Below are 22,750 nucleotides of genomic sequence, written 5' to 3' on the forward strand. Positions count from 1 at the left end.
ACAACGAGCTCCCCCGGCGCCCATTGGTGGATGAGGCGGGGCTGTCGGCGCCCGGGCGCCGGCGCGGGCGTTCGAACCCGCGCTTGGTGGCGTTACCATGGGGATGCGGCCTGGCCGACGCCTCAAAAACTGGTGAGTTGACAGCACGCCCGCCAACTTTGGGGCTCTCTCCTGTCGGCATTGTCTTCTGTCCTCAGACAGGGTTGACCGAGGGGGAACTTGGAAGCTACTGAGGTGAGAAATGGTGGGGAGAATCGGGGAGGAGAAGGGTAGGCCTCTGCCCCGCGGGAGAGGGCACGCTGGACGCCTATAGAGCGCGAGAGGAGGCGGCGGTTGTAAGGAAACCGGGATTTGGCCTTTCCTGGTTGTTCGAACGCTCACATACTCTCCTACCCTTCATCCCCTTATCTCTGCTTTTTCTTCAGTGATTATCTCGAGCGCTACTTCTCCCATGAAGCCTTTCTGAGTCTCGAAATTTTCTTGCCTTTGAACCTATGGCCCTGAGTGGAACCTTAGAGCACTTCTATCCGGCCTTGGGTTATTTGTGTACTTCCGTGAGCCTCATTCTCCTCGTTCCTCCCACATAATTTGGAGGTTTTTTGAGGCAGAGCGACCATCTTTTATTCCCAGTGTCTTACACACAGTAGAGTTTTCAGGAAATATTTGTTGAGTTGAGTTTAATTCACCACAAATGGATTGGGTTCCCCTCTATGCACTGCCCTGTTTTCCCTCCCGTTCAAAGGGTTTTGTTGTTGTTGTTTTTTATGGGAGTAGAGGGAGGGTACCCTAATCTCATATTCGGTAGGACCTGAAAGTCCACGGTTGGCCTTTCCACTGTTGGTGAAAGGAAAAATTTTTTTGGAGTGCTTGCTAGAACTCTTCTGCTATTGTGGCTTTTAATCTTATTCTCCCAATGCTTTTATTAAACTCCTTAAGGAGTCTTTGCTTAAAAACATTCTGTTGTTGCTGAACGCCAGGAGAATCTCAGTTTCTTAGTGACCCACAGCTGTTGCCACATTTTAAGAGTGCTGTGGAAAACGGTTTTAAAGCATTTTCTCCTTTGTATTCTCCTTGTAGTCACTCTGCTTCAGGTGCATATAACAGTTGCTCTGGTAGTTGTCCATTCATCAGCTGTCAATTGCATTACCAAGACTGTTGTTTTGTCAACTCATAAGACTATATATTGCCAATCTGGATTGTTGATGATTCTCCTGTGAAATTCATAGCTCAATGATGATTAATAAGAGGATTGAAAAAGTCAGGTATAGCAGCTATGTTATTATTATCCTCTTATAAAAGTTTGACCACAACCATATAGCTAAACGGCAGATCTGTGACATGTAATGGAAACCAGACTGGAGATTCAGGGTTTGGCTTTGGCTCTGTCTCTACTCACTGTGGCTGACTTTGCAAGTCATTTAGCCCTTTTAGACCTCACTTTTTTCAACTGGAAAATCAAAGTGTTGAATTATATTAGAATTCCTGTGACTCTACTATCAACTTAGTCAAGCAATTGGTTATTTTTTTAAATTCCAGTATAGTTAACATACAGTGTTACTAGTTGCAGGTGTACAATACACTGATTCAATAATTCTCTACATTACTCAGTGATCATAAGTGTACTCTTAACCCCCTTCACCTGTTCACCCATTCCCTCCACCCACCTCCCCTCTGGTAACCATCAGTGTATTCTCTGTAGTTAAGAGTCTGTTTTTTGGTTTGTCTCTTTTTTTCTTAAATCATTTGTTTTGTTTCTTAAATTCCACATGGAGTGAAGTGATACAGTATTTGTCTTTCTCTGACTTACTTCACTTAGCATTTTATCCTCTAGATCCATCCATTTTGTTGCAAAATGGCAAGATTGCATTTTTTTTATGGCTCCATAATATTCCATTGTATATGTATTCCATCTTCTTTACCTGGCCATCTATTAAAGAATACTTGGGGGGCGCCTGGATGGCTCAGTCATTACGTGTCTGCCTTTGGCTCAGGTCATGATTCCAGGGTCCTGGGAACGAGCCCTGCATCAGGCTCCCTGCTCCGCGGGAAGCTGCTTCTCCCTCTCCCACTCTCCCTGCTTGTGTTCCCTCTCTCGCTGTGTCACTCTCTCTCAAATAAATAAATAAATAAAATCTTCAAAAAAAAAATACTTGGGCTGCTTGGCTGTTGTAAATAATGCTGCAATAAATAATGCCATAAAAATAAGGATGCATTTATACTTTTTTTTTCTAGAGAGAGAGTGCATGTGCAAAAAGGAGAAGGGGAGGGGCAGTGGGGGAGGGAGAAAGAGAATTTTTTTTTTTCCTCAAAGATTGTTTTTTTTTTGTCAGAGCGCGCACACACGTGGCGTGCAGGGGGGAGCAGCAGGCAGAGGGAGAAGCAGGCTCCCCGCTGAGCAAGGAGCCCAATTCGGGGCTTGATCCCAGGACCCTGGGATCATGACCTGAGCTGAAGGCAGATGCGTAACCGACTGAGCCACCCAGGCCTCCGGAGAGAGAGAATCTTAAGCAGCGAGCCCAGTGTGGGGCTCAGTCTCACGACCCTGAGATCATGACCTGAGCAGAAATCAGGAGTCCGTTGCTTAGTGTTTTTGTATTCATATTCATATGTACCAGTTTGCATTCCTAACAGTGCATGAAGATCCTTTTTTCTCTGCATCTTCACCAACACTTGTTGTTTCTTGTGTTTTTTATTTTAACCATTCTAACAGATGTAAGGTGATATCTTTTTGTGGTTTTGATTGCATTTCCCTGATAATTAGTGATGTTAGGCATCTTTTCATGTGTCTGTTGGCCATCTATATGTCTTCTTTGGAGAAATGTCTGTTCATTTCTTCAGGCAGTTGGTTATTGATGTCAGGTAAACATCACACGTTCAGCTTTCCAAGGACTGTACAGCTGGAGCTGATAGCTGCCATTTATTGAGCATTTACCCTGTGCAAAGCACTATATCAGGCTTTATATAAATATTACATTTTTCTTAGCATAGTATATCAATGTACTGACCACATATTATTTCATTAAAAGCTTTTGGTTTATGTTATTTATTTAAATCTTTAGCTGTTATATGTCCTAATGCAATGTCTGTGGGGCAAACTAGGGCATGATCCTCATCTTCCAGTTTAGGAGGAATAGCAGTTTCTTTGGGCTGCCATTTCATTGTTTGTAATGTAAGGGGTTGAACTCTTCTCAGTCCCTTACAGATTAATTGATCAATTAATCCACTTTCTTGTACTGCCTTAGCAAATCTGTTCGTAATTTGTGCAGAGTAAATCCTCAACGAATTTTGTTAAATGAGTAATAGAGTTTTACTCATACTTTGAGTATTGTGGTCATTGTATACTTCCCTAGTTATTGTCTCAAGGATTTTGATGTTCACATCCTGTTAAACAAGAAGACTCTTCCAGGGTGCCTGGGTGGCTCAGTTGGTTAAGCAACTGCCTTCAGCTCAGGTCATGATCCTGGAGTCCCGGGATTGAGTCCCACATCAGACTCCCTGCTCAGCGGGGAGTCTGCTTCTCTCTCTGACTCTCTCCCCTCTCATGTTCTCTCTCACTCTCTCTCAAATAAATAAATAAAATCTTTAAAAAAAAAAAAAAAAGACTCTTCCATAGGCATAAACTAATAATAGGTACCATTTGTATTGGGAAAACTCAATTTTCCACCCATATGTCTCCTGTGTAGGGAAAACCTCATTTCTTTTCCTCCTGTGTGTCTCCTTTACCACTCATATAGAAGACTTCTGACACTTCGGTCGAATGTGTGGGGACTTTTTCCCCACCAGGCAATTGTCTATGACACCAGCTGTGGGTCCTATAATTTAACTCAGTCCAACTCTCCCTGCCTGGAAATAGTATCAGATCCCACAGGTTAAGGGCTCAGTCTGATGAAACTGCTCCCACTCCACTTCAGATGCCAACTCTAAGTAGTAGGTCCCCAGGTTATTCACAACTTCTGTCAGATTTGGCTACAAATCAGAGGTTCCTGTGACTCCCTCCTTGGATTCAATTAATTTGCTAGAGTGGCTCACAGAAGTGAAGGAAATACTTAAGTTAACCAGTTTATTAAAGGTTACGATAAAGGATGTAGATGAACAGCCAGATGAAGAGACACATAGGACAAGGTCTGGGACAGTGTCAAGGATAGGAGCTTCTGTGCCCATGGAGTTGAGGTGTGTCACTCTGCTGGTGTGAATGTGTTCACCAGCCTGGAAGTTCTCTGAACCCCATACTTTCAGTATATTTATGGAAACTTTGTCACATAGGTGTGATCAGTTCAGTCCATTTACGTCTTCTCTTCCCTTTCTGGAAAATGGGGGGTAGGGCTGAAAAGTTCAAGCTTCTGCTTATGGCTTGATCTTTCTGGTGACCAACGCCCACCCAGAGTTGCCTTATGAGAACAAAAGATGCTCCTAGTACTTGTTTGGTCTTTTTTGTGTGTGTGGTTTTTTGTTTTGTTTTGTTTTGAGTAAAATGATAGAAGTTTACTAAGTGAAGATACAGAGAAAGCTCTCAAGAGTGAGAGGGGTTCTGACAGGGTTGCCCACTCCTAGTACTCTTATCACTTAGGAATTTACCAGGGTTTTAGGAGTTCTGTGCCAGGAACTAGGGGCAGAGACCAATATATGTTTTATATTATCTTATATCATTTTGTTGTGTGCTTCTGTGTCAGATACTGAATGTAACATTTTCTTTACATTATTCCAATTCTTACAAAAGCAAACATCTTTCCCAAGTCACTATCATTTTTTGCCTGTTGAACTACAAGCAGATTCCTAAATGATCTCCCTCCTTCCATTTTTGCCCATCCCCTACAATCCATTTCCCACAGAACTCGCAGAGTGATCTTTAAAGATCTTGTCCTTTCCTCACTTAAAATCTTCCAGTGACTTCCTGTTTCATTTCAAATTAAAATCCAGGGGTGCCTGGGTGGCTCAGTTGGTTAAGCATCTGACTCTTGATTTCAGTTCAGTTTGTGATCTCAGTCAGGGTCGTGAGACTGAGCTGGGCATTTGGCTCATGCTGGGCGTGGAGCCTGCTTAAGATTCTCTTTCTCCCTTTCCCTCTGCCCCTCCCCTGCCTCCTTCTCCTAAAAATAAATAGGGATGCCTGGGTGGCTCAGTTGGTTAAGCGTCAGACTTTTTCTTTTTCTTTTCTTTTTTTTTTTAGATTGTATTTACTTGAGAGAGACAACATGCTCTAGTGGGGAGAGGGGCAAAGCAGGAGATAGGGAAAGAGAGAGAATCTCAAGCAGACTCTGCACTGAGCTTAAGGGCCGATGTGGGGCTCGATCTCATGACCCTGAGATCATGACCTAAGCCCAAACCAAGACTCCTACACTTAATCAACTGAGCCCACTCAGGCACCCCTAGCTCCTAAGCATCAGATTCTTGATTGTGGCTTAGGTCATGATCTCAGAGTTGTGAGATCCAGCCCCATGTAGGGCTCTACATTCGGTGCAGAGTCTGCTTGTCCCTCTTCCTCCCCCAATGTGCACACGCATGCTCTCTCTCTCTCTCAAATAGATAAAATCTTTTTAAAAATAATTAATTGATTAATTCATTAAAATCCAGACACCATTACTTGATCCAGTAGACCCTCATAATCTGGCCCTACCTTTCTGTCGTCATCTCATACTCCTTTCCCTCTCACCAACTGTGCTAGAGCCAAACTGGTCTTTTCTTAAATGCTTGATTGATCATGCCATGCTCATTTCCACCTTAAGGCCAATGTAGTCACCTGGAATGCTCTTCCTGCTAATCTTTACATGAGTGATTCCTTTGTATTATTTCACATTTCACCTAAAATATCCCTTTGAATGAGGTCTTCTCTAATCATCCAATGTGAAATAAACCCTTCACCCTGCTTTATTTTTCATCATACTTATCACTATATAAAATTATCTTGTTTGATATCATCTCCTCCCACTAGAATAATAGACCTTCAGGGCAGTGACCTTATCTGTTTTCTTCACTGCTGTATCCTCTTATGTCTAGAACAGGGCCTAGTTCATAAAAGGCCCTCAAAATTGATTTCTTGAGTCATTGGATCAAAGGTTCTTGTTGGAACTGTGACCATAGCTATGTCCATAGCAATTCATTTGAGTAATACAATCTTGTTTCATTTTATTGCCAAAGGAGCAGTGAGTCAGGGCACCAACTCTGAGTTTTCCTGAGCAATCAAATTATCCTGATACAAAAGTTTCTACCACCTATGACTGTAAATGGTATCAAATGCTTTTGTATAGTTTTAAAAATAGTGTAGGGATATTTATTCATTTATTCATTAAATAATTATTGAATGTTACTTTTTTCCAGACACTGTTTTAGAAACTGGAGATAAGGGTACCTGGGTGGCTCAGTTGGTTAAATGGCTTAGTTGGTTAAGTGTCTGCCTTCGGCTCAGGTCGTGATCCCAGGGTCCTGGGATCGAGTGCTGCTTTGGGCTCCCTGCTCAGCGGGGAGTCTGCTTCTTCCTCTACCCCTCGGCCCTGCTCGTGTTCTCTCTCTCACACACACACACTCTCTCTCTCTCAAATAAATAAATAAAATTTTAAAAAAACTGGGGATAAAAAAGATGAATAAGACACATTCCTTTACCACAAGGAAATCATATTCTAGTGGAGGAAATAGACATCCTCATAGATAATTATTACAGAATGTAACTGCAATGATAGAGATGTGCAAAAGCTATGATATGAACACATACTGGATTTCCAGCCACATACAGGGAGATCAGAAAAGACCTCATTTATGCTTTAATCATTGGGTAAGAAGTAGGCAAGTAAAATGAGGTTTGATGAGAGTGGGAAGAGACCATTTAAAAGGGCAATGTGAATAAATGCACAGAGAAAACAGTCTAAGAAGTTGACTAAACTGGGAAGAGGAAGGGGCTAGACCATAGGAGGCTTTGTAGGATGTGCTAAGGAGCTTGGACTTTGCCCTTTAAATAGATGACAGGATGACATTGAAGGGTTTTAGATAAAGGGAAGCAGCATAGTCATAACTGTGCTTTCTAAAGAATGGTCGCCTATAGTGTGGAAGATGGTTTGGAGGGGGCAAAACTGGAGGCAGGCAGAGAGAGCAGTTAAGAGACATGTAATTATCTAGGTGAAAGATACAGGGACTGAAACCACCAAGGCTGTGGTGGTTGGAATGAGAATAGAGAGGGGAAATTTGACAAATATTACTAAGTTGACTGAACCTGTTGATTAGATTTGGGATTAAAGTAGAAGAAAGGAATCTAGGATGCTTCCCAGTTTAGCTCTGAGTCACTGGTGGGTGATATTTTCACTTACCCACCCCATGCCCCTACCATGGAAAAGAAAGGTGGAGGGGTGGTTTTGTGGGGAGGTCATGAGTTTGGTTACTGACAGGTAGTTTAGATTGCTTGATCATGGAAACATTTTGATAATCCCAGCATGTTTTTGCTGCCAGACATCTATAAGATTGTCAGTTTTATTGTGAGGTGAACTAAAGTTACACTGGAATCCTAGGAGCATCCTACTAACATTGTACAATATTCAGAAAGATTCTAGTTGCGGTTTCACCAGCAATAAGGAGCAGTCTTTTTTTTTTTTTAAGATTTTTAAAATTTAAGAGAGAGAGAACCTATAAGCAGAGGGAGTGGGAGCTGGAAAAGCAGGCTCCCCACTGAGCAGGGAGCCCAACACAAGGGCTCGATCCCAGGACCCTGGGATCATGACCTGAGCCGAAGGCAGCCGCTTGACTGACTAAGCCACCCAGGCACCCTGAGGAGCAGACTTTTAAGTTAGTTACCTGCTTGTGTTGAGATTTGATTGGTTAAAACTAGTGGCATAGAATCGCATAGCCAACATACCAAATTCATATAGTTGTTTTTTTTTTTTTTAAAGATGTTATTTATTTGAGAGTGAGAAAGAGCACAAGTGGTGGAGGGCTACAGGCAGAGGGAGAAGCAGACTCCCTGCTGAGCAGGGAGGCCGACTCCGGTCTGGATCCCAGGACCCTGAGATCATGACCCGAGCCCAAGGCAGACGCTTAACCAACTGAGCCACCCAGGCACCCCTCATATAATTGTTTTTAATTATCTATGCCTTGGTTTCTTGATTTTTAAAAAGGGAGATGATAATTGCCTTGTATCACAAGTCTTGGAAGATTAATCAGGTAGCACAATTAATTACATATTAATAATTTAGATCCTACTGAATGGAATTATTCTTTGAATTTTCTTTGCTTTTTCAGCATCGTTCCTTTTTTTTCTTAATTTAAAAAAATTTTTTTAAGATTTTATTTATTTGACAGAGAGACAGCGAGAGAGGGAACACAAGCAGGGGGAGTGGGAGAGGGAGAAGCACTCCCCACTGAGCAGGGAGCCCGATGCGGGGCTCGATACCAGGACCCTGGGATCATGACCCCAGCCGAAGGCAGACACTTGACGACTGAGCCACCCAGGTGCCCCTAAATTTTATTTTTAGTTTAGTTTTTTTTTTTTTAAGTAATCTCTACACCCACGGTGGAGTTTGAAGTCATGACCCTGAGACTAAGAGACTAAGAGAACTCTACTTGAGATTTTTTTTTTTTTAAATATATAATGTATTCTTTGTTTCAGGGGTACAGTTCTGTGATTCATCAGTCTTACACAACACCCAGCATTCACCACAACATATACCTTCCCCAATGTCTATCACCCAGCCACCCCATCCCCTACCCCACTCCCCTCCAGCAATCCTCAGTTTGTTTCCTAAGATTAAGAGTTTCTTATGGTTTGTCTCCCTCTCTGGTTTCGTCTTGTTTCATTTTTTCCTCTTTTCCCCTGTGATCCTCTGCCTTGTTTCTTAAATTCCGCATATCAGTGAGATCATATGATAATTGTCTTTCTCTGATTGACTTATTTCACTTAGCATAATACCCTCTAGTTCTGTCCACATCTTTGCAAATGGCAAGATTTCATTTTTTGATGGCTGCGTAATATTCCAATGTATATATACACCACATCTTCTTTATCCATTCATCTGTCAGTGGACATCTGGGCTCTTGCCATAGTTTGGCTATTGTGGACATTACTGCTATAAACACTGGGGTGCAGGTGCCCCTTTGGATCACTACATTTGTATCTTTGGGGTAAATACCCAGCAGTGCAATTGCTGGGTTGTAGGGTAGCTCTATTTTCAACTTTTTGAGGAACCTCCATACTGTTTTCCAGAGTGGCTGCACCAGCTTGCATTCCCACCAACGGTGTAGGAGGGTTCCCCTTTCTCTGCATCCTTGCCTATGGCTCTCGTTTCCTGAGTGGTTAGTTTTAGTCATTCTGACTGGTGTGAGGTGGTATCTCATTGTGGTTTTGATTTGTATTTCCCTGATGCTGAGTGATACTGAGCACTTTTTCATGTGTCTTGGCCATTTGGATGTCTTTGCAGAAATGTCTGTTCATGTCTTCTGCCCATTTCTTGATTGGATTATTTGTTCCTTGGGTGTTGAGTTTGATAAGTTCTCTGTGGATTTTGGATACCATTCCTTTATCTGATATGTTATTTGCCCATATCTTCTCCCCCATTCTGTTGGTTGTCTTTTGGTTTTGTTGACTGTTTCCTTTGCTGTGCAAAAGCTTTTTATCTTGATGAAGTCCCAGTAGTTCATTTTTGGCTTTGTTTCCCTGGCCTTTCGAGACCTGTCTAGCAAGAAGTTGCTTCAGCCAAGGTCAGAGAGGTTGCTGCCTGTGTTCTTCTCAAGGATTTTGATGGATTGCTGTCTCACAGTTAGGTCTTTCATCCATTTTGAATCTATTTTTGTGTATGGTGTAAGGAAATGGTCCAGTTTCATTTTTCTGCATGTGGCTGTCCAGTTTTCCCAACACCATTCCCAACACTGTCTTTTTTTCCATTGGATATTCTTTCCAGCTTTGTTGAAGATTAGTTGACCATAGAGTTGAGGGTCCATTTCTGGGTTCTGTATTCTGTTCCATTGATCTGTGAGTCTGTTTTTGTGCCAGTACCATACTGTCTTAACGATTACAGCTTTGTAATAGAACTTGAAGTCTGGAATTGTGATGCCACCAGCTTTGGTTTTCTTTTTCAACATTCCTCTGGCTATTTTCAACATTCCTCTGGCTGTCCTCTGAGGATCATACATTCCTCTGGCTATTTGGGGTCTTTTCTGGTTCCGTACAAATTTTAGGATTATTTGTTCCAGTTCTGTGAAAAAAGTTGATGGTATTTTAATAGGGATTGCATTGAATGTGTAGATTTCTCTAGGTAGCATAGACATTTTAACAATATTTGTTCTTCCAATCTGTGAGCATGGAATGTTTTTCCATTTCCATTGTCTTCCTCAATTTCTTTCATGAGTATTCTATAGTTTTCTGAGTACAGATCCTTTGCCTCTTTGGTTAGATTTATTCCTAGGTATCTTATGGTTTTGGGTGCAGTTGTAAATGGGATCTGACTCCTTAATTTCTCTTTCTTCTGTCTCGTTGTTGGTGTATAGAAATGCAACTGATTTCTGTGCATTGATTTTTATATCCTGCAGTTTTGGGGTGGAGTCTTTTGGGTTTTCCACATAAAATATCATATCATCTGCAACGAGTGAGCGTTTGACTTCTTCTTTGCTGATTTGGATGTCTTTTATTTCTTTTTGTTGTCTGATTGCTGTGGCTAGGACTTCTAGTACTATGTTGAACAGCAGTGGCGATAGTGGACATCCCTGCCGTGTTCCTGACCTTAGGGGAAAAGCTCTCAGTTTTTCCCCATTGAGAATGATATTCGCTGTGGGTTTTTCATAGATGCTTTTATGATATTGAGGTATGTACCCTCTATCCATACACTGTGAAGAGTTTTAATCAAGAAAGGATGCTGTACTTTGTCCGGTGCTTTGTCTCCATCTACTGAGAGGATCGTACGGTTCTTGTCCTTTCTTTTATTTATGTAGTGTATCATTGATTGATTTATGGATGTTGAACCTTCAGCATCATCCTTTAGAAATAATTCCTGGTGCCATTGTGGCCACAGTACCCAAAAGGATGTAACTTTGAATAAAAGAATCTATATCATTTTAGTAATTTAGTAATTTATAAAGACTGATTATGATAGGGGAGCCTGGCAGTCTGGAGCCTGTCAGTGAGCATGTGACTCTTGATCTCAGGGTTGTAAGTTCGAGCCCCATGTTCAGTGTAGAGATTACTTAAAAATAAAATCTTTTTTCCCCTGAGATTTATTTATTCATTAGATAGTGCACGCACGTGCATGAGCTTGGGGGAGGGGCAAAGGGAGAGGGAGAGAGAATCCTCAGACTTCCTGATGAACGTGGAGCCGCACACAGGGCTCCATCCCGGGACCCTGAGATCATGACCAGAGCAGGAAACAAGAGTCAGCCAATCAACCGAGTGAGCCACCCAGATGCCCCTAAAGATAAAATCTTAAAAAAAAAAAAAAAAAACTGATTATAATAGTTATTTTTTCAATGAAACGCATGAAGATATATTTTGTTGAAAGTATTTTATAACTGCAAAATGGCAAAAATCTGCAAATGATAATTTACAATTAGATTAGACCAGGATTTTAAAATTAAAGCACTGAATTTAAACCCAACACTGGTTACCATCTATTCCTGGAAATTCTTTAAAAATTAAGCCTCTGTATTTAGAGAGAGTAATACTTATATTGTTTTCAGATAACTGGGTTCAACAATTTTCTTATGTTTATTTTTAGGTGATTGCTTCCATGCTTTTTACCAAACTAAGAAATTTAATAAGCTCATAGTGGGGCTTTTGAAAGGAATTGGAGTAATTGCAAAGTATTAACTACTTAACCATAAACTTGAAACTTTTCTTTTTCCACTGAAAAAAGAATCTCTCAAAAACTGCTTTTGGGTATAACTCACATGATTAGTATCCCAAAGTCCACATCTAGCCCTAAGAATTCCATTAAGTGTCATATATTCTCATTCCTTTGCAGCTGTTGTTTTGAGCAGTTGTTTAGTATCACTTGTCTTCTGTTGAGATCACTAGTCTATAAATAGAATAATCCCTAGAGTTTGAAATAACTAACTCCCTTGTTGGGGGAAAAGTATACTCTCATCCACCTTTTAATCTTCCAATGATAATACTGAATTACTTATTATTAGGGACCTTATGCCTAACATGGGGTACAGAAACATTTTAATGAAAGTTGATTGAAAATGTTGGGTTTGTATTGTATACATTTCTAATGGTACAGTAGACCCCAGTGACTTTGTTAGCAATCCCCTAAAAAGTGATCATTGTTAATGTGTCCTACAGCTGGATGGGCTGGAGGTTTAGGATGTGAACATACACTAAAAGCTGCTGAATTCACTTTAAGTGGGTGAGTTGTATGCTATGTGAATTAGATCTCAGTAAAGTTGTTTTATATATATTTAAAAGTGGTCATTGTTAGAATTTAGGGGAACTCAGGGGAAGAAATATTTCTTGGCAATCAAGCTATTTTAGTTGGGGCATTGGGGTGACTCAGTCAGTTGGACATCTAACTCTTGATCTCAGCTCAGGTCATGATCTCAGGGTGCTGAGTTCAAATCCCATGTTGGGCTCCATGCTGGGCATGGAACCTACTAAAAAAAAAAAAAAAAAGAAAACAATTTTAGTCCTTTTGTTTTCATACTACTATAATAATAATTAGAGTGTAATATGCTCTAATGCATGCTAACCTTCCTGTGTAGTCCCTTACTTTCAAGAACAGCATATTTGTTTAAAACATACATAATTGAGTATATAGAGAGTGGAAAATAGGAAGATGTTTGAAGAAGCCATGGAGGTTTAGCCTACCAAAGCTATGTGACCTTGGGCAAGTCACTTAATCATTCAGAGCTTTAGTTACCACATAAAATGAAAGTTTTGGACTACATCCTGGCTCTCAAACTCAAATGCCCCCAGGGCTAACCAATTAATGTAAATAAAATAAAGTTGGTTGGTTGGCATAAAGGAACCAGGAGCAGAGAGACCATGGTGTATAGGGTAATATATGCTATTCTAAAGAGAGCAGACACAACTCAGTTTTCATCTGTTGACTTATTGTAGGCCCAATGTAACTATCTTTTAATTTTCAAGAAAAGTAGAAACTGGATTATTTTTAATTGCTCTTGATTTTTAAATAGTGCAACTAATTCTAAAAAAATTTTAAACGCTCTGTAAGCCAAACTGCAAGGTATGAAGGAATCTTTCATGTGCTAAATATTCTAGATTAGATCAGCTGTTGACTAGATGATTCCTATTGACCTGGCTAGCTGTAGAATTCCTTTTCTTTCTTTTTTTTTTAATCTTATAGAAATACAATGTGGTGCATACCAAAGAATAAGTGTGAAACATATGCAAGTTATAAAGCATAATACAAAATGAATATCCACGACCTAGCACATGATCTCCCTGTGTTCTCCTCCTGTTGCACATTTCCCTGCTCTCTCCTCAGAGGTAACCGCTATTGTACGTTTTGTGCTTAGATGCCTAAATAATACATTGGATGTCCTTGCTTTTGAACCTTATAAATTAAAAACAGTTTTCTAGGATTTGTTTTTCTCATGATGTTTCTGAGATTTGATAAATTACTGAATGTAGCTGTAGTTCTTTTATCCCTATTGTATAATATTCCATTATATGTATATATCCAAATTTATTTATTCTCCAGCCAATTAGACATTCAAGTTATTTTCAGCTTTTGGCCCTTGTGAAGAGTGTAGCTATGAACATATTTGTATGTGCCTCCTAAAGCATGTGCAAACATTTTGTGGGGTGTATACCTAGGAATTGAGTTGCTTGGTTCTATGATATATGAAGGCTCAACTTCATAGGATTATGTCAAACCTGTTTTTCAGTATTACTGATTTAGCCCCATGATTTTTTTTTTAAGATTTTTAAATTTAGGGCGCCTGGGTGGCTCAGTTGCTTAAGCGACTGCCTTCAGCTCAGGTCATGATCCTGGAGTCCTGGGATCGAGTCCCACATCGGGCTCCCCGCTCAGTGGGGGGTCTGCTTCTCCCTCTGACCCTCCTCCCTCTCATCTCATGCTCTGTGTCTCTTGTTCTCTCTCAAATAAATAAATAAAATCTTTAAAAAAAAAGATTTTTAAATTTACTTTTTGACAGAGACAGAGAGGGAACACAAGCAGGGGAAGTGGGAGAGGGAGAAGCAGGCCCCCCGCTGAGCAGGGAGCCTGATGCGGGGCTCGATCCCAGGACCCTGGGATCACGACCTGAGCCGAAGGCAGACGCCCAATGACTGAGCCACCCAGGTACCCCTAGCTCCATGATTCTTGATTCTGAAAGTTCTCCATAGCTCTGCCTTCTCTAATTTATTCTGTTCTTTTCTTCCACACTTCTTTTCCCCTGGTGAAGATAACCTGGTTCACTGCCCCTCTCTTTTCTTTTTTTCAAGAACCATATGTTCTCTGCCATTTCGTTAAGAACTTTTTCCCTAATAGAATAAAATCATATTTAGAAGTAGATATTATCCTTTCACATTTCATAAATGTAACTTGCTAAATGAGCCTTTTTAAAAGCTTTTCCAGGGGCACCTGGGTGGCTCAGTCATTAAGTGTCTGCCTTCAGCTCAGGTCATGATCTCAGGGTCCTGAGATCGAGCCCCACATCGGGCTCCCTGCTCAGCGGGAAGCCTGCTTCTCCCTCTCCCACTTCCCCTGCTTGTGTTCCCTCTCTCGCTGTGTCTCTCTCTGTCAAATAAATAAATAAAATCTTTAAAAAAATTTTTTTTCCATACAGAAATATTTACTTAAAATTTAATGGTCATTTAAAGATTTTTTTTTTTAATTTACTTGAGAGAGAACAGAGAGGGAGAAGCAGACTCCCCGCTGAGCAGGAAGCCTGATAAGGGACTCGATCCCAGCACCCTGGGATCATGACCTGAGCCGAAGGCAGACGCTCAACTGACTGAGCCACCCAGGCGCCCCAAAACTTAATGGTCATTTAAAGAACTTTGTAAGGTGTTATTTGTCAGGTTCTATATAGGATTAGTTACATTTAAGTTCTGTTTACTGTGTGCTTGTGTTTTTTTAATTTCCTCACAAATGATCTGAATAATTCTGGCATTTATGAACTCTTAGTTGTTTCAGGAGTTGCTTAGCATAAATAATTTGAAATTTTGAGGTGCCTGGGTGGCTCAGTCAGTTGAGTGTCTGCCTCCGGCTCAAGTCATGATTTCATGGTGGTGGGATCGAGCCCTGCGGGTGGCTCCCTGCTCAGCAGGCAGACTGCTTCTTCCTCGCCCTCTGCCCCCCCCCCCCCCGCTCTCTCTCACTCTCCTACTCTCTCAAATAAATAAATAAGGTATGTTAGAAAATAAATAATTTGAAATTTTATTGAATGCAGGGAATTTTTTTAATTTGGGAACGTGAATTTTTCTGTAATCAATTTGAATATTTTTCTTTTAAAAAGATTATGAACACATGCAGGTTTTCAGCTACTCTAAAAACTACCCTAAACCACATTTTACTTTCCTCTTCACTGTATTTTTTATAATATAAATAAATACCCTTTAAAGGGGAATCATTTAATTAACCATTATCAAAATAACAGAAAGATTATTTAATACCCTGAAGTCCATGTACAAGTGAGTCAGACTTTTTTTCTTTTTCTAAACAGACAAATATATTTTATGTAAGATATATAAGGAGGGGTGCCTGGGTGACTCCGTTGGTTAAGCGTTTGCCTTCGGCTCAGGTCATGATCCCGGGGTCCTGGGATTGAGCCCTGCATTGGGCTCCCTGCTCACCCTCACCAGGGAGCTTGCTTCTCCCTCTGCCGCTCCCCCTGCTTGTGCTCTCTTGCTCTCTGTCAAATAAAATTTTTTAAATAATAATATGGTTCCTAAGCATCTGAATAAAAGGGTTTTGGTTTATCTGTTATTAAGCTAATATTGAATTACTCTTTTTAAATTATTTATTTTTAGTTTTTTAAAATATTTATTTGAAAGAGAGCAAGAGCGGGGGCAGGGGGTGGCAAGGGGAGAGGGAGAAGCAGACTCCCTGCTGAGCAGAGAGCCTGAGAATGGGGCTCCATCCTAGGACCCCAAGATCATAACCTGAGCCAAATGCAAACACTTAACTGATTGAGCCACCCCGGTGCCCCTACCTCCCCCCCTTTTTTTAAAGTAATCTCTACACCCAACCTGGGGCTTGAACTTACAACCCCAAGATCAAGAGTCATATGCTGTACTGACTGAGCCAACCAGGCACCCCTTGAATTACTTTTTAAAAACTATAGCCATCACACCCACTTAGAACATGTTCGTTATGCCTTTCTAATTTATTCAAGTAAAGCTCTTGAGATTTTCATTCTCTGCTTGAAGAGTCTAAATAAGTGTTCAGCATGTGCATTTTTTTATAAAGTAGACTTCATGCGCAACTTGGGCTTTAACTCACGACCCTGAGATTGAGAGTCGTATGCTCTACTGACTGAGCCAGCCAGGCACCCCCGCAGCTCAAATTTCTACAGAAAATTTCAGTACATTTTCTCAGTTTCTTCCATGGTTAACTTTGGTTTTGATAATTATAGAAGTGAAAGCTTTAGGGGAAGAGCTTTTCCCTTTTAGATGTTAATGTAATATCTAAAATTTAATGGTAGAGGTTTCTTTTAGAGTGATAAAAATGTTCTAAAATTGGATTGTGGTGATGGTTGCACAACTCTGAATATACTAAAAACTATTGAATTGTACACTTTAAATGGGTGAGTTTTATGGTATGTGAATTATATCTCAATAAAGTTGTTAGAACTTGATGTCCTGGAGGGATTTATTGACCCTTTTTTCCTATTCCCTCTTTGATAATTCAAGTATATGTGATGACACATGAATTTGGGAAACTAAAAATAACTTGGGTGCTTTTGAACTTGGGCCATTTTCCCCCAGTTTTTCTGATTAGCAAGGAATATATAGACCTTAGGTTTAGATTTTCTACTTTTTTATAGCAATCAGAAACTTTTATTAGACGTATTGAATAGTCTGCTTATAGAATTGTGATGATAACAGTGGATTCTGATATTTTCTTCAGGCTTTTTGAAATACTAATACCTGCCACTGGGTTCCTGGTAGTTACTCAGTTGTCTCCCCCTTGACGTAGACGACAGAACTCTTTTAGCAAAAATAGCCTATTTACTGGGGTGCCTGGGTGGCTCAGTCAGTTAAGTGGCTGTCTTTGGCTCAGGTTGTGATCCTGGGGTTGTGAGATCTTGATTTCAGCTCAGGTCATGATCTCATGGGTCGTGAGATCAAGCCCTGCTGCGGGTTTTGTGCTGGGTGTAGAGCCTGCTTGGGATTCTCTCTCACCCTTTCCCTCTGTCCATACACCCCTTGGCCCCCCCAAAATAAAAATTTAAACAAATATATCCAGGGTTCCTGGGTGCCTCAGTTGATTAAGCGGCTGCCTCTGGCTCAGGTCGTGATCCCAGGGTTCTGGGATGGAGCCCCGCATGGGCTCCCTGCTCAGCGGGGAGTCTGCTTTTCCTTCTGCCCCTGCCCCTCCCCACTGCTCATGTTCTCTCTCAAATAAAATTTTTTTTTTTGAGGATTTTATTTATTTGACAGAGAGTGAGCACAAGTAGGGAGAGCAGCGGGCAGAGGGAGAGGGAGAAGCAGGCTCCCCACTCAGCGGGGAGCCTGATGCGGTGCTCGATCCCAGGACCCTGAGATCATGACCTGAGCCGAAGGCAGATGCTTAACAACTGAGCCACCCAGGTGCCCCTCAAATAAATACAATTTTTAAAAAATATATGTGTGTGTGTGTGTGTATCTCCAATTTATCCATGGGATCGCTTCAAACAGTTTTTATAAGGAATATTTTTTTCCAAGTCATTGACACTATATATTTGTTTCACGAACTCCTTGTTTTTCTCAGGTTGACTTAAAAAAATTAGACTGATTTAAGAAATCTCTTCCTTTATTAGCAGATGTCATCTAGGTCAGTGAAAAAAGTTATGAAAACTGATATCATTTTAACTTTTTTCCAGAGGCCTAGAAAAGAAAAATCACACAGTTGAAAATCTCTTTTCTCTATATGTTACATGGATCTAAAATAACAATGACACTATATGATTTTATTTAATGTGAAATTCTAGAAAATACAACTCATCTATAGTGACAGAAAGCAGGTCAATGATTACCTTGGGCCCAGGGTAGAGGAGAGGATTGATAGCCAAGAGTGTATTAGGAACTTTTAGAAGTGACTGATGGGACTGTCTTGATTGTATCTCATCAAAACTCATAGAACTCTACCCTCCAGATGTGTGGGTCTAGTTTATTATATGTAAGTAAAGTTGATTAAAAGAAAAATCAGATAAGACCACGCATACACATGACTTATATTTGTATCAAGTGTTAGTCTTTTAATATATAGCATCATCTAGTATCTCCACATTATATAGGTAATCAGACATTTATGTTAACTATGCCAATGAGAGAAAAGTACTTGTACAATTGTCATTGATGAACTAGTTTGAAGTTAATAGAAGCCTACACATACTATTAATTAGTATATTTTGCAAGTATATCTACTTTAGTATCTGTAGTCCCTTACTTTTTGATTCTATGTTATATATTCAACTTTTCACCAAATAATAGAAACCGTCTTTTAACAATGTTAAAAGTCTTCATATGGTGCATCTATTTGTATCTAGTCAGGCAGCCAACACTTCCTACATGCCAGGCATAGTGATCAGTGCTGAATAAGAGAGCATGGTACCATCCTTATGGAGTACTTTACAGTTTTCAAATTAGTTTTACATAAATTTCTTACCGCGTCCTTTGAGACCGGAAAGTGAAACTCAGAAACTGACTTTGCCCAAGTTTACACAGCTAGATGACTACTGAGAGTTAATCTGATTCCAAGTTCAGTTTCAGGCACTTTAGATGGATAAAGTTACATAGTTTAGGTAGATGAATGGAGAGTTTGAGAGAGCATGTGAAATAGTTGGATCTTATCCACATCCTGGAATGTGAATAAACTTCCTTAATCGTGTATAAAGTTGCATATATTCCTTCCAGTTGATTTTTTCTAACGCCAGGTTAAGAAAGTTTGAATTTCTGCCAATTGGATTTCTTCCAAGAGTAATTTCTTTTTTTTTTTTAAAGATTTTATTTATTTATTTGAGAGAGAGAATGAGAGATAGAGAGCACGAGAGGAAAGAGGGTCAGAGGGAGAAGCCGACTCCCCTCTGAGCAGGGAGACTGATGCGGGACTCGATCCCGGGACTCCAGGATCATGACGGGAGCCGAAGGCAGTCGCTTAACCAACTGAGCCACCCGGGCGCCCTCAAGAGTAATTTCTGATTGTTAACGCAACAGCTGAGACCTGGCAGATTCTGGGTGTCACAAAAGAGAACTCTGCATGCTTGTGGCATTGAATGTGAGTGGGCCCTATGTACAAAAATCTGCCCATCAGAGCGCCTGGGCGGCTCAGTCAGTTGAGCATCCAGCTCTTGATTTTGGCTCAGATCATGATCTCAGGGTCATGGGATCGAGCCCTTGTGTCAGGCTCCTACTCAGGGGGAAGTTTGCTGGAGATTCTCTCCCTTTCCCTCTGCCTCTCCCCGCCCCGCCCTGCTGGCATGCACTCTCTTCTCTCTCAAATAAATAAACATTAACCCCCCCCACACACACACACACAAAACCCTGCCCATATGGCCCCATTTGGATTTCACTGATTTGCAGGGAATTTTCTTGGTGATGGCAGGTGGGAGTCATTCCCTGCTGCAGCACAGATGCAGGAGGCTCCTGGCCCACTGAGTGGTGTAGATAGTAGGTCTGTTGTGGCAGGGGGATGGCAATGTGGCTGTCTTTGCTGCTATTTGTGAAGGAGGAAGATGGAATAGTGGAAAGAACATGGGACTAGCCATGAGAAGACTTAAGTTCCAATCTTAGAACTTACTTGAGAGCTATGTTACTTTGGGCCACTCATTGATTCATTCTAGTTTTTCTCCTTCTAAGGAAAATGAAGGAGTAAGATGTGTATCACAGGTAAATCTCAAAATCATTATGTTAAATGAAAGAAGCCAGATACAGAAGAGACTATATGGTATAATTCCATTTATATAAAATTCTATAAAATGCAAACTAATAAATAATGACAGAAAACAGATCAGTGATTGCCCAGGGCCAGGGGCAGAGAAAAGAATGGAATGCAAAGAGGCATGAGGAATCTTTTGAAAGTAATGAAAATGTTCTATATTCTAATTGTGGTGGTTCCACAGGTATATACAACTGTCAAAATTCGTGGAATTGTACACTGCTGTGTACACACACCCCAAAAAGGGGATTCCAACTTTTAATAAGGACTTAAAAAGAAAGAACACTGAATAGATTTGGATTATTTACCATGGGTATAGGAGGGGAAAAAGCACAGATATGTACTTGTGTATTTGTATAAATATGTATTTATTTACCCACTTTGCTCTATAGTTAATGTAGTGGGAATGCTCAAACACTAAACATCAACAGCCGTCAGCCTTGATCTCTAACTCTTCCTTTATCCATTTGTCATGTTTATTTGAAATGTTATGAACTAGTAGCAGTAGAGGACATTTGAGGTCAAATTTCTTAAAATATTTGAAATACTTAATTTACTAAAAATTTTGGTCTAATACCATTTATTTGTCTGATAGTTTTGCTTCTTAGTGGATATTGTACCCTATCACCTTTATGTTGTGGAAGTCTATTTACATCATTTTATCACAGTGTGACAAAGGTGTCAGTGGTAAATTTTTAACCTCCAATATATGAGGAGCACAAGAAACAAAATGGAAATGATTTGACAATACCCTCTCCCCCAGTTCTCATCCTGTATTCTATTAATGGTTAAAAATACTCAAAATCCTTCTTAATAAATACTTCCAGAAGCCAAAACTAATTGATTGGAGTTGACACTGAAGTTGAAAATTGACCTAGAGAGAATATCCGGTAACTCAAATATGAAGTAAGTAGTGACCATTCTGGATTAGTTGTGGCTGTATAGAGCTATTCCTGATCTCCTTCTTTCCCTAATGCTCAGGCCCTCTGTGCTTAAGACTTGCTGGGATATGGGACAGTGGCAGCTACTTCTAAGACAGAGACGTGCTTCTTGGCGGAAAGCTCATTTTAGGTTTTGGTCAGGAAATATAAAAGATGAAGCTGTCAAAGACTAAGGTAATTGAAACACATAGACTATATATTTAAAAAACGGCAAAAACAACAACAACAACAAAACAGCCATGAGTTAATAATGAATTTTTAAAAAGCACCCTACTCCCCCCACAAAAGGCAAAACCCAAATCCTAAAGGAACTCATTAGATACCACTCCTGCATTCATGTACAAACTCTGCTTTGGATAATCAAGTAGCCCTAGTTGTTGACAAAAAGTTTATCTTTACAGGAAAATTCCACCAATAATGATATATTCAGAAAATCACCATTTTGCAGCCCTTCATGAAATAATTATGGCAGGTAGCAGTCATCACTGGATGAAACCGTTGGATTAATTGGCTGATGAGAGAACTTTAGAATGAAGGAATCAGGCTGCAATTCTAGCAGACATTTGCATATATTCTGATGTGAAGGTGATGTATTTATTTTTTTAAAGAAGTGTTTTTTTTAAGATTTTATTTATTTGACAGAGACACAGCGAGAGAGGGAACACAAGCAGAGGGAGTGGGAGAGGGAGAAGCAGGCTTCCCACGGAGCAGGGAGCCCTATGTGGGGCTTGATCCAGGACACTGGGATCATGACCTGAGCCGAAGGCAGACCCTTAATGACCAAGCCACCCAGGAGCCCCTAGGGTGATGTATTTTAAAGATTTTATTTATTTATTTGACAGAGACACAGTGAGAGAGGGAACACAGCAGGGGGAATGAGAGAGGGAGAAGCAGGCTTTCTGCTGAGCAGGGAGCCTGATGCGGGGCTCGATCACAGGATTCTGGGATCACGACCTGAGCCGAAGGCAGACATGTAACGACTGAGCCACCCAGGCGCCTGGGTGATGTATTTTAAAGCACATGGTAGCACCTGTGAAGTATTTTTGCCAGAAATGTGGAACTTGATTCTAATATAGGGTTGCAAGATTAGGCCAAAACAAAACAGGACACTAGTTAAAATTGAATTTCAAATGAATAGTGTTTTGTTTTGTTTTAGTATGTCTCATACTTGGAACATACTTGGTTTATGCAACAAATCAAGGAATAGAAAGGAAAAAAAGGAAGGATGGGGTACTGCTGTGTAAGATAAAAGACTTAAGAGACATAACCAAATGTGTGGAAGTTGTTCAGATTCTGAGTTAATATTTTTGTAAAAAGATATTTTAAAAATATTTGTTTAGGGGCGCCTGGGTGGCTCAGTCGTTGGAGCATTGGGCTTTTGATTTCACCTTAGGTCATGATCTCTGGGTTGTGAGATTGAGCCCTGCCTCGAGCTCGGTGCTCAGTTGGCTTTCTCTCCCTCTGCTCCTCCCCCTGCTCACGTCCTCTCTCTCTCAAATAAATAAAATCTTAAAAAAAAAATTTATATATATATATATGGGGGAGTGCCTGGGTGACTCGGTTAAGCATCTGACTCGATTTTGGCTCTGGTCATGATCTTGGGGTCATGGGATTGAGCTCCCCCATCTGGCTCCTGGCTCTGTGCTCAGTGGGGAGTCTGCTTGTGATTCTCTCTCCCCATCTCCCTCTGTTCCTCCACCCCCCACCCCCATCGCTTGCGTGTGTGTATGCGTGTGTGTGTGTGTGTGTGTACGCGCGCGTGCACGCTATCTCTCTCTCAAATAAACCTTTAAAAAT

General features: G+C 40.6%; 1 protein-coding gene across 4 annotated transcripts in view; it reads left to right on the forward strand.

The window, feature by feature from the left end:
* The first annotated feature begins 31 nt into the window (after positions 1 to 31).
* Positions 32 to 22,750, forward strand: part of KIF24 (kinesin family member 24) — an 80,897-nt gene continuing 58,178 nt past the window's right edge. For 2 of the 4 annotated variants that reach the window (XM_027614924.2, XM_027614929.2), the window contains exon 1: positions 21,427 to 21,538. The gene's annotated coding sequence lies outside the window, so the exon portion shown is untranslated. Of the gene's footprint in view, positions 133 to 166; positions 235 to 21,426; positions 21,539 to 22,750 lie in introns of those variants that run through there. The other 2 variants (XM_027614925.2, XM_027614926.2) reach the window with 2 other exon arrangements.

Source organism: Zalophus californianus, chromosome 13 (genome assembly GCF_009762305.2).
Source record: "Zalophus californianus isolate mZalCal1 chromosome 13, mZalCal1.pri.v2, whole genome shotgun sequence".
Classification (NCBI taxonomy): Eukaryota; Metazoa; Chordata; class Mammalia; order Carnivora; family Otariidae; genus Zalophus; species Zalophus californianus.